We start from the raw sequence: 11,541 nt of genomic DNA on the forward strand, positions 1-11,541 counted from the left end.
ATCTATTGTGATCTAATTATTAATTAAAGACTTCTAAAATATAATTTAAACATTTGTAGAATTTCAAAACATAAAATAATCAGGTGTAATAGAAGTAGTTTTAAAAAAATCAATAAAATAAACAAAGAAACTAGTTGAAGGCTCAGCTAATAGAGATTTCCAAAATGCTTTTCAGCAATTTACCTTAGTGAGAATGGCAACTGTTTAAATTTGACCTGAAATGAAAATAAAAACATCTTTTATTTTTTCCCCCTTCTCGTATCCGTTAAAAATAAAAAATATTGTTTCATTTTTATAATTAAAACTATCTATTTTTGTAATTGATTCAATAAAACCTCAGCTTTGTTTTGCATTAGTAACTTCTAATTTTGGAAATAAAGTATGAACAAAAGCTGTACAATTATTAATGTTAAAAAATATACATTAGAAATCTGAATTTTATTCAATTTATGTTAAATCTTTTAACTGTTTGGAACTTGAGCTTTTTAAAGAAATACCATTGTTTGTAGCAAATACTTTCAATCAAATATCTATGGCTGACTATTACTATTTAATTTTTTGAAATGCCCAAGATTCTAAAGAAATAATGTACTTTGCACAACTACTGTGATAAAATGTTCTCTTGTTTTTATCAATTAACTAGTAACATGTGGCATTTACTTTTCATTTCTCATTATGCTGTGGAAATATCTTAAACATAAAAAAAAAAATATTCTCATACCGCTATGATTTATGAAAACTATATGTCATTTTAAAATTGCTTAAAGATTCCTATAAATGTAAATTTTCCAATTTTATACGTAAACATTGTTTTAACATCTTAAGGTTCGTATTATAAAAGAAAATTTATGAAACTTTTGCCATGATGAGCAATTTTTTATTAGTAGTATTTTATAAATGTTAATATTTGCATTAATCGGCTGCCACTTAAATTCAACTTTGTTATGAATTTTATATGATTATTTGCTGCACTTATTTTGCTTAGAAATTAAAGATACTAAAACTTTAAATAAACTTGAATTTATATCTTTTTATTTCTGTAATTTTTTTTTCAGGGCACAATTTTCATCTACGATTAGTTTTGAATTGAATCATAAAGTATGCAAGTACACTTCATGGCATCTCGTCCAAAAGAACTGAAGTATTTTTTTTATGTATATTATTTAAGAAAGTATGTAGTGAATATTTCTGTATTGTGAACTGTTGTGCCAACTACAATCGCCAAGGTGCCAAATAATTTTAAACTAGCAATTTAAAAAAAAATAATAAAAATGCATGTAGATATTTGCCCGGGGATGGCTCCAAGTTATGCTTTTCGAGTCGGTCCCTTTCTGTGTTTCTGTTTTAGTTTCTCCTAGCTGCTGCCCGGAAGTTACTAAGACTTGGCTATTATTCTGCCACAGATCACTCTCCCTCAAAAATCTCCCCAATATGTAAAATCACATGTACATTACTACCTAAATGCTGAAAATAACTAATTGCATGAACAAGGTGGGACGGAAATTATGGCAGTTTTAAAGAAATTTTAGGGCGGTTTTTAAAAAATAAAAAAATATGTACTAAGAAATTTTTGACAGTTTCTTTTTGAGTTATTTATTTCAAGGAATGAACGTACAATGCATAAATTTTTTAACATTTTAAAATAGCCTTCAGATATTTCAACGGTGAAAAATATCATTTTTCTAGATTTTCGTCCTTATTTTCTTTAACAATTGAACGTCGGAAACATCTCAGATCATTAATAACATGCATGAAAATAAAAGGTTGTCATTTGCGAATGATAAATAGATATTTATTTTAAACAACTTAAGAGTGTTTTTTTTTTATTAACTCAAAAAAATTTGGTTACTTGACTTAAAGACTATGTAAAATCTTGTGGCTAAATTAAAAATGTACTGCTTAATTGAAAAAACAGGTATAAGTGCTTCAGAACAGATTTCTGTAAAAGTTGCTTGAATACAATTTTCATCCTATTCCTCTAAATGCTAAAATCAGAATTTGAGGAAACTAATAAAACAAAATTTATTTCTGAATTTTTTTTTTTTTTTTTACCATATGTTGCCTATTATACAGTTTGGAACTGCCACCCACTTAGTTTGAATTGGGCTTGACTGTTCACAGGTCACTTCTTGCTGACGAGATTGTGGTGTTCAAGGTCAAGAGTGATCCGGGCTCATATACTTGAGAGTCAGCTTAGCTTGGTGCTCATGCTCAGTGAAATTGCTTTGCACGATAAGGCTTAGAGTGGTTAGTTATTTAAATCCTTGTCATACAATGACAACTCAATTTGAAAATGAAGATTTAATAACGCTCTTCAAAAATTCTTCATAGTTTTTACTCCTTTTTTAAATATTTTTTGTTTAAATATTTTTTGTTTAAATATATATTTGTTAGTGTCTCCAATTTTTTGCTATTTTTTCATAGTTTAATTTATACAAAATCTTTCGTAACTTTCACTTAAAATGTATTTTTTTTATGTTCCAATCTGCTTTTATTTTATAGCTTACTGGAAATTCAAAGTTTGATGTGATGTTCAGTGTTTTTAAACAGTCAACTTTTTCTAGAAGGATAAAAACCAGCCTTGGTTTGAATTTTCTTTCTCATATCTTATTTTTATTTACATATAAAAGTTTTACATATATTTATAATTAATTTGTATTATTTAGAACTGATTCTTGTTATAAAGTTTTAAAATATTTTTCTTATATCTATTATTGAAACAAGCAACAAAGTTTCATACTTGAATAGCCTCCATTGTAATTCTCATTTTTTTTATTGATTTATTTTTAAGAGTTGACAATACTAATTCATGAAAAAAGTAAAGTATGTTTTGTATATAACCTATAATTCAAAACAAATTCATAACATAAATTTTTAATGTTCACACAGATAAATGAAAAGCAGTAATGTAAAATATTTTCTATCTTTTAATCCATATTATTTATTTTTATTAATCAAGGATTAAAGCAAGCAACTTGAAAAAAACATATATAAGGTAAATAAATTGACCTACTATAGTTTCGGTTCTATAAAGAAGAACCTTCCGTGGTGTGCAAACATCAAATAAAAGTAAAATAGTAAAGAGACAAAAAGACCTGTAAAGTGGTTTAACCAACAAGGACAAAGGAACAAGCTTGAACAAAGAAATAATAATGGGGAGATAAGAAACAGGTGTGAGGAGATTTTGCAAGAGCCCCAGGAAGCAACACTTTAAATTAATATGAACTTCCAAATAATAGAAAAGGGTAGGATATTTGAAAGATCATTATCTAAATTATTGGAATATTTCAAAATAAATTATGATTGTACAGAAGGATTGTCCAAATCTATGACAAGAATTCAAATTTCTATTAATTTTAAAGTGTAGCTATTTTAAATTCTTTAATTTATATGGCTCATAATTTGAAGAAATTTTATTCATTTATACTTTGTGTAACCATTAAAATTTGATGAAATAAGATTGAATAAAAAGTATATCAATTTCTCATTTGTTAAAATTGTAATTTATAATTTTTTAAAAAGCAGAATTTGCCATAACCGTGTTATGTATATATATGCCTCTTACATGAACTTACTTTTTTCTGATAAAATTTCAGATATTTTTCCATGAAGCCACAATCACTTTGTTACATGTCTCACTTTTACTTATATAATTTAGTACTTATGTTTGTTATGATGTTTTTCTTATGGTGTATATATATTTATAAAATTTTTTACTTAATGTAGCATTTGATTTTGATGTAGCATTTGATTTACTTAATGTTTTGGAAGTTAACTCTTGATTTTTGAAAAATTTCTCCTGATTTTTTAGTTTGGTGAATTAGCATACCTGTAATAATATTTTTCAAGTTATATCTGTCATCAGCATTTTGATTTTTCAATTTGTTCTTAAGATTTTTTTATTTTGATAAAGTGCAATAATTGTTTTCATCATTCAGAACTATTTTTTCTTTTTTCTATTTTTTTGCTTGGAAATAATTTCTTATAATTGAAATAAAAATATTTTTCTTCAGTGCTTATCTTCAGATTTTAAAAATAAATTTGCTCTGATTAAATATGAATATTTAAATGTTTAAATGTACATTTCTGCTCTTAATCATAAATTTTTATTGTATTGTTGTGTATCAATTAAATTTCTTTTTTCTATTCTTTATAAAAAATTTGATTAAAAAAAAAATAGAAATATTATTTCTGATTTTTTTATATTTAAATGTGCCCCATGGCTGAATCACGGCAAAATTGTTGCAAAACATTACAAAGCTCTTGCAGAAAATTTTTTATTTTGAAATGTAAAAAATTTCAGTTTTCTTTTCTACAGAAATTTACCCGTAACATTTGAATCGTGCATTTAGATAATAAATTTTTGCCGATAGTATCATGAATCGATATAATGTTTGGATTGTATATTCGGCGGTTATTAATATTGATTTTCATGTGTTTTTAAATATCCCGATATATTTCAAACAATATGGAAAATTCAAATCCTGCATACTTTTTTTTTCTATCGATTTTTTTGGCTGTTAGTGCTATTGATTTCTCCATAGTTTTTAAATCCGATACTTTTTAAATGATATTATTAATTACAACAACCTAATTTCGAAACGAAACACGCATTTGAGTTACCCTTTTTTGAGGAGTCCGATTCACGTGATTTCATGATCAATCTTTTTTTCAGCAATTACTACTAAGGATTTCATGATTTTTAATTGCTTTTTTTATTGTGATGATTATTTACAAACTGCGAAAATAATATGCGAGACCTCCAACAAGATGCGAAAATAGCACTCATAATATTGGAACAAAATAATTATTACAGGTTTAATTAAAAGAATTATAAATAGTTTATTTTTTTTCATAAACACAGCGCTTTTGTTATTTTAAATTAGTAATATCTATGTTTGTTATTATTAAAAGTATCTTGCAGAAAGATATTAGTGCTAGAGAATTTTTTCGCAGATAGGTGGAAAAAATTCTGCTGCTGGGTAAATGTGTATTTTATGTACATGCGTAACTTAACTGAGAATTCTTGAATTTAAATTTGAATATTTTCTGATAATTTATGTTTTTTTTTTTTTCAGGATACACCCATACTGCAGTTTCAGAATTGTTATTTTACTTTTTAAAAACGAGTGAATAATAAAAAAAATTAAAACTTACTTAAAAAGAATTTTGGTTCAATATTTCTATCTCTAATGAGTAACATATTAATAGCTTTTCTTTCTGTTTAAAGTGGGCGCTTTATCTATATGTGTATTGGCTGTTTATAAATGCTTTAATTTGATTATTAATTGTTTTATGAAAATCTGGGGTTACAGTTTCTTAATTTCACAGCAATTACTGATTTTAACTATTTTCTTTTTCACATTTATTAAATATTATTTTTAGTCCAGATTGTAGTGTAAAAGTTTTTAGCGTTAAATAACTTTGTAATGTTATAGTATTTTCAATATCTCTGATAAAGATTTTACTACAACTAATAAATTCCCAAAGTGTAAAATCTTACTTAAAGTCATTTTTCTTTTTTTTTTTAATCAAAACTTTCATTTTAGCACTTTAAATAAATAAATAATTTTTCCAACATTGGGCAAAAGTAACATCTGGCTAGAATACTCATTTTATGTAATTGAGTTTTTCTTTAAAATATATGGCAATGTTTTGTTTCTTAAATTATTTTTTTCTCTATTGATCTTGAATCCAGATTAATGTTAAAGCTAGATAGATGTTGATGTTAGATTAGATGTTGATAATTATTGATGCTAGATTAATGTTGAAACTTAAATCACAACGAAATTGTTTTTCTAAACATTGTTTTTAGGGAAATAATACTCTGCTATAAAATATTTGTACCTTTTTGATCATAATCTTCTAGGATGTGTTTTTAGAGAATTTGAATGAGAGCTTGATTGTTAAAGGGTTGCATTGCATATTTATTATAAACATGGTTTTTAGAAACATAATATCTCTTATTATTGTATGTCTATTAATATTAGATAGTTTAAGCAATAGTTTTATTGTTAGATAGTTTAAGCAGCTGTTATATAGCTTTAGACTACTGTTTTTACCTTTTGACTGGATCTAGAAAATCTATATATATTGTATTTATCTTAATTTTATTAAATACATATTTTGAACATAAATACATTTTAAATTTATACTTTTTATAATAGTATTTTTCTTTCCAGCATATGAAGAAAAAATTTTTTACCTGCAAAAATACCTACTAAAAACCTGAATATTAATTTATTATCAAACCTTATGATCATTATTAACTATTATGGAAGTAACTTTAAAAATATATAACCTAAAGTTTAGGTTTTTAATATGATTATCTCTTATAATTCTGATTTGAAATTCTTAATCAAAATATTTGAATTAATCAGATAAAATGCAATATTTAAATTACGCTTGCATGCATATATCTATTTTGTTATTGTAAATTTTATTGGATCACAGAATTAATAGTTTTTGAAACCTGATGATTCTATTTAATAAAAACCTATACCTCTAGGTTGTTCACATCTTGTTTATAGTGTTTTATCTGTTAATGTTTTATAATGTTAATTTGCTACATACTACAGAGAGAGTTTTATTAATGTTACTATGACAAAATGTATTGTAAATATTTCAATGGTATTCATGCATGGGAAAATATTTCATCTTGTGACATGATTATCTTTAATTTTATCTATTTTCTAAAAAAGAGCAACCGAAATTTGGTTTTTAAAGTAAAACACACAATTATGGATTACCTGAGCTTTGTCTGCTTTAAAAATATTTTTCTTATTTGTAATGATATTTTAAAACTCTATATTAGTAGTTAATTATTTTGATCTCAATGAGGGAAGAGCTAATGTGGAAAGCTAGAATATTTTTGGTATTTATCCTTCATGATTTCTCCTTACATGTTGACTATTTTATCCTATATTTTGTCTCCATAAATTAAAACTATTTTATTCATTACATTTTATTACAAGGTTGTTATTAAAGAAAATGGTTATTACATATTTTAATAATTACTTTTGGTACCTTTTAAGTAAGGGTATTAACTTAGAATTTTTGTTAAGTAGAAATTTTTTTTAAAAAATGCATTTTTATTCTAAATGTCTATTACCCTTGAACTTTTATTATTTTTATAGCAGTTGTAAAATGTGTATTTCTTAAATTTTATTGATGCCTCTACCTCTTAGCTTGCATTTAATATTAATCTGTTAAACTACTCTATGAAATGAAATATAAAAATTTACTTAATCAGAAAAAATATTTCTTTCTTATTAAGTAATTAAAGAAAAAACATTTTTTTCTTTTGAATAAGTATTAAAAATTAACATATAGTGTAGTAGCTTGTCTTTGCAGTTTAGTAATTAATTATAAATTAATATTTATTAAACGTTAAAATTAACTATCATAAACATTTTTCAGATTATTCATTTAAGACTGTTTTAAGTTAAAATTAGCTTAAGGAACAATAGATTAAATGGTTAATTTTATAGCTTATCCACACTAACCTCATGTCATGGAGCTGGTTAAACCAGTTAATCAAAACAACTTTTAAATAAATGATTATTAAAATATGTTTATCAAAAGTATATTTTGTGCCATTCAAAATGAAGACAAACAACTTTTAAGTTTCAATTGTAAAATGCTTCACCACATGTTTAAAATGCACTCCCTCTTCTATATATGTCTGTATATATGTTTAAAAAAAGAAAACAGCTATAATACTATTTCTTCATTTTTCTAGTATTGTGAAATTTTGTGATCATTACAGCCATCAACAAATTCTAAAACTTTTATTAATTTCTTTTCAGCTTTTGTTAAACGAAATCCACAGTTGAATTGTAAGTTTCAGTGCCGATATTGCTCTTATTCTACAGATAAAAAGTGCCACATTACCTATCATGAACGTCTACATTCTAGCACTAGCTCATATAAATGTGTATATTGCCCTGAAATATTTCCTAAGTATAATTTTTTGTTAAAACATACCTTGATACATGCTAAACAGAGTAAAACTTAGATTACATTTGACTTTTAAAATTATGAATGGACAGTCGGGCTTCTATTTAACGAAGTCGCTAAATCCGTATCAAAAGTTCGTTATATGGAAAATTCGTCAAATATAAAATCACCAGTGAAGTAATTAAACAACACAGAACAGGTTTTTAATTCATTAACACTAGCAATTAATACACCTTTATCTTGTAAATCATCATCTTCTATCAAATTGTTTCAAATGATTTTATAATATGAAGGTTTGGTAATTTCTTTATCATTTCCGTCTTCCTCACAATATATTGCCGTATTGTTTTTATTTTTTGCACTGTCCCAAAATATTCCATTAAGTTAATGTTTCTGTGGTTGGAGCTTCAGAATCAATAAAAGAAAACCTTTGATTATCATTAATTTTCATCATTAATATCATCATTAATTTTGTGATTCTCTCTTAGCTGCTTCTTCTAAAGGAATGTCATCCTCCACACCTACTGAATTCTCCACGCTGACTAAGAGTCCAGCTTTAGCAAAACTGTAACGAATAGTACAATCTGTAACATCATATTTCCATGCTTTAGAAATTTCTGTTATGCTTTCTTGAAAATTAATTTTTGGCATGGATTCCTGTATGAAATGCAAATAAAAAGAAAAAGAGATTTTACCACTTTCTCTAAAAGTTAAGTAGCTGCGAAAACCAATTCTAGATCATTTCCCCATAAAATTGGAGTATCTTGAAGAATTATCCATTTTGGGAAGTAGGGAAAGTGGATCTTAAAAAAAATTTGTTAAATAGAAAATTAAGTTCTCTATTTCGTTGTTATTTTCGAAGAAATTTCCAAAATGTTCTTGGTTCCTCCTAAAAAATCGCAAAATAGAAGGTCGTTAAATAGAAGTTCGACTGTTATATTCATAAACTTCTGAAAATTAAGTACTTTTACATATTATGTAAAATTAATTTTTAATTTTATTTCTGCAAGTTGTTTGAAGTAACTATACAGCTTGAATGATCATTTAATAATTTCTTTAGTTAGTTTATATGTTTAATTTTTTGCATCATAAACCTGAAGTAGAAAATCAAATGTCATGTCTATTTATTTAGCATCCAATTTAGTTCCACTTGCCTTTTTAAATATTTTTTTTAAAAATCATTTTTTCAGTATATGAATTTTTTTTTAATAGAAATTTTTTTTTATCAATTGTTTGCATTAAAAAATTTTTTATATTCAGTTTTTATAAAAAATAGATCTTTCAGAATTATATCTGTTATATTTAAAAAAAACATGTAACCCATAATAATTTTACAATATTTATTATTCTATTATTCCTATCTGTAGACATATAAATAATTAAGATAATTTTATATCACTTTAATTATATGTACATAGTGACTATTTTTAGGGTATAATTAAAAAAAAATAGTTTTTTTTTTTAGTAGCAGTAATGTATTTGAGTTTTAATTTAGCAATATTTCTCTTTTCTTTGTAATAACTATCTTACAATCCAAAATGATTTAATGTCAGTGAAATAACTCTTAAATTTTCTAACCTGTGTCAGTTTTCAGTTCAGAAATCACACAGGTTTTAAAATTTCTATTCTTATTATTTATGTATTTATTTTTTACTTTTTTTGCATGCAACTCTATTGAAAATTCAACTTTCATTTTTTTTTAATCTTTCGCTAAATTACACACATGCTTTATTCTTCTTTTAACAGAAAAAAAAATTGTTGTTAAATTTTATGTAAAGCTATTAGGAGTTATCTTGACCCCAAAGTTTCTTTTTTTCTAATGAGTTTTTAAAAATTTGTTCTTAATAACTAAATTTTCAAGATTTATAGTTGAAAGTTCTATATTGTTCAAATGTTATGTTTTAATATGCCTAAAATGTGAAAAAAAATTATTTTATTACTGGAATTAAAGAAAATATTCTTTTCTTTACCTGTCAAAACCCATGTAACCACTTAAGAAAATGCATCTATAAAAACAGTACAATTAATAAATTTTATTTAAATTTTTAATAATTTTAGTTTTTATTAAGCTCTAAAATATGAATAAATAAAGAATAATGTTTGTCAATTAGTTAAGCATAAATTATTTTTAATTAAATTAGTTAATTTGATACAAAATTAATGTTTTGCATTTATTATATGAAAAATACCAATTTTCTAATTTCTCTAAATTTTCATTTCAGTTGGTTTTAAAAATTATTAATTGTGATTTATGCAAATTCTGTTGAACTGATCTTGTTTCCCTAAAAGAATTAAAATTACTTTTACTGTATTGTGTTGAAATATTTTATAATATTCTGCCAGTTTTATTGCCATTTTCTTAAGAACTGCCTAACAAAATTATTTAATATAATTTTTTAACTATGATTTTTTTTAAATTGTAAATTGAATTAAAATTTGGATCCTGTAATCATTTGAAATAATTGAAAAAGATAAATTTAGAAGTCTTATATGAAATTTAAAGAAAGTTTTATTTTATTCTGTTTACATAGTTTTTAAATTTCAATGTATATATATGAATATAAATCATGTAACTTAGACTTAAAAAAAGTAAATAAGAATAACAAAGTGGTTGAAGAATTTTTAGAACACTTTAGAAAAATTGCTCATGAGTTCAAGAATGAAAATAAATTATTTTGTTTTTCCAGTTTTTACTATATCCTCTTCAAATTTGTATTATTAATTTTATATTTTTAAATTTGCTTACATATATTAAGAAAAATGATATTCTTTTAAGCATAAAGTATTTGCCTAAATTGCTTTTTGATTCCATTGCTTTAATAATTATTAATCTAAAATTAATGTATTGAAAGTTTAAACGCATGACTCTTTAAAGCTTTTGGCCTGATTCAAATGCAAATCTTATTATTGATCAATCAAGATATTTTATTTCTTTTAGCATATGGGTGCACAACCTTTTTGAGTGAAGGGCCACTTTCACAGCAGGTTGGCTAACAAAGGGCCGCACATGTATTTAGACATGTTAATGACAAATGTAATAATGTTTATTTAAACATTAGTGTTCCATTTTTTTATCAATAAAAAAAAACTTGCTATTTTTATCATATGAACAATAGATTTATCGAAATAAATAAACATTGAAGAAAAGAAATTTTTTTTTTATTATATCATGTTATATAAAAACTCATTTTAGAATTAAATTCTAATAAATTAAAAAAAACTGCAATTCCCACTAAATGAAAGTAGGAAAAAGTTTAGTCGTAATTAAGTAATATAAATTCAAATTAAATATTTTAATTGAAGAAAATTTATAGGTTTTAAACAAAAGCCTAAAATAAAAACAAAACAGTGATAGTTCAAAATAAAATTCAATGCTTATTTTGTAATGTACTTTATTATTTTATTTTATTAATTATTAGATTTTTTATATCGTAAACATTTTCCTTTTTTTTATCGAAAAAGATCACTTAAGCAACAAAAAATTGAAATCTAAACTACTAACAGTGAGCAGTTTAAAAATTCACGTTTTCCGCCATTTTATGAATTTCTCAAGTTGCAATAACATTGCATTTAAATTAGGGA

The 11,541-nt window shown here is 24.2% G+C and overlaps 1 long non-coding RNA gene across 1 annotated transcript; it reads left to right on the forward strand.

Moving 5' to 3' along the window:
* The first annotated feature begins 227 nt into the window (after positions 1 to 227).
* LOC107455643 (uncharacterized) lies at positions 228 to 2,230 on the forward strand. Its single transcript, XR_011637250.1, has 2 exons — positions 228 to 379; positions 1,056 to 2,230. It is a non-coding gene; the product is annotated as an uncharacterized lncRNA (long non-coding RNA).
* Positions 2,231 to 11,541: the final 9,311 nt, after the last annotated feature.

Source organism: Parasteatoda tepidariorum, chromosome 7, assembly GCF_043381705.1.
Source record: "Parasteatoda tepidariorum isolate YZ-2023 chromosome 7, CAS_Ptep_4.0, whole genome shotgun sequence".
In the NCBI taxonomy this organism is placed as follows: Eukaryota; Metazoa; Arthropoda; class Arachnida; order Araneae; family Theridiidae; genus Parasteatoda; species Parasteatoda tepidariorum.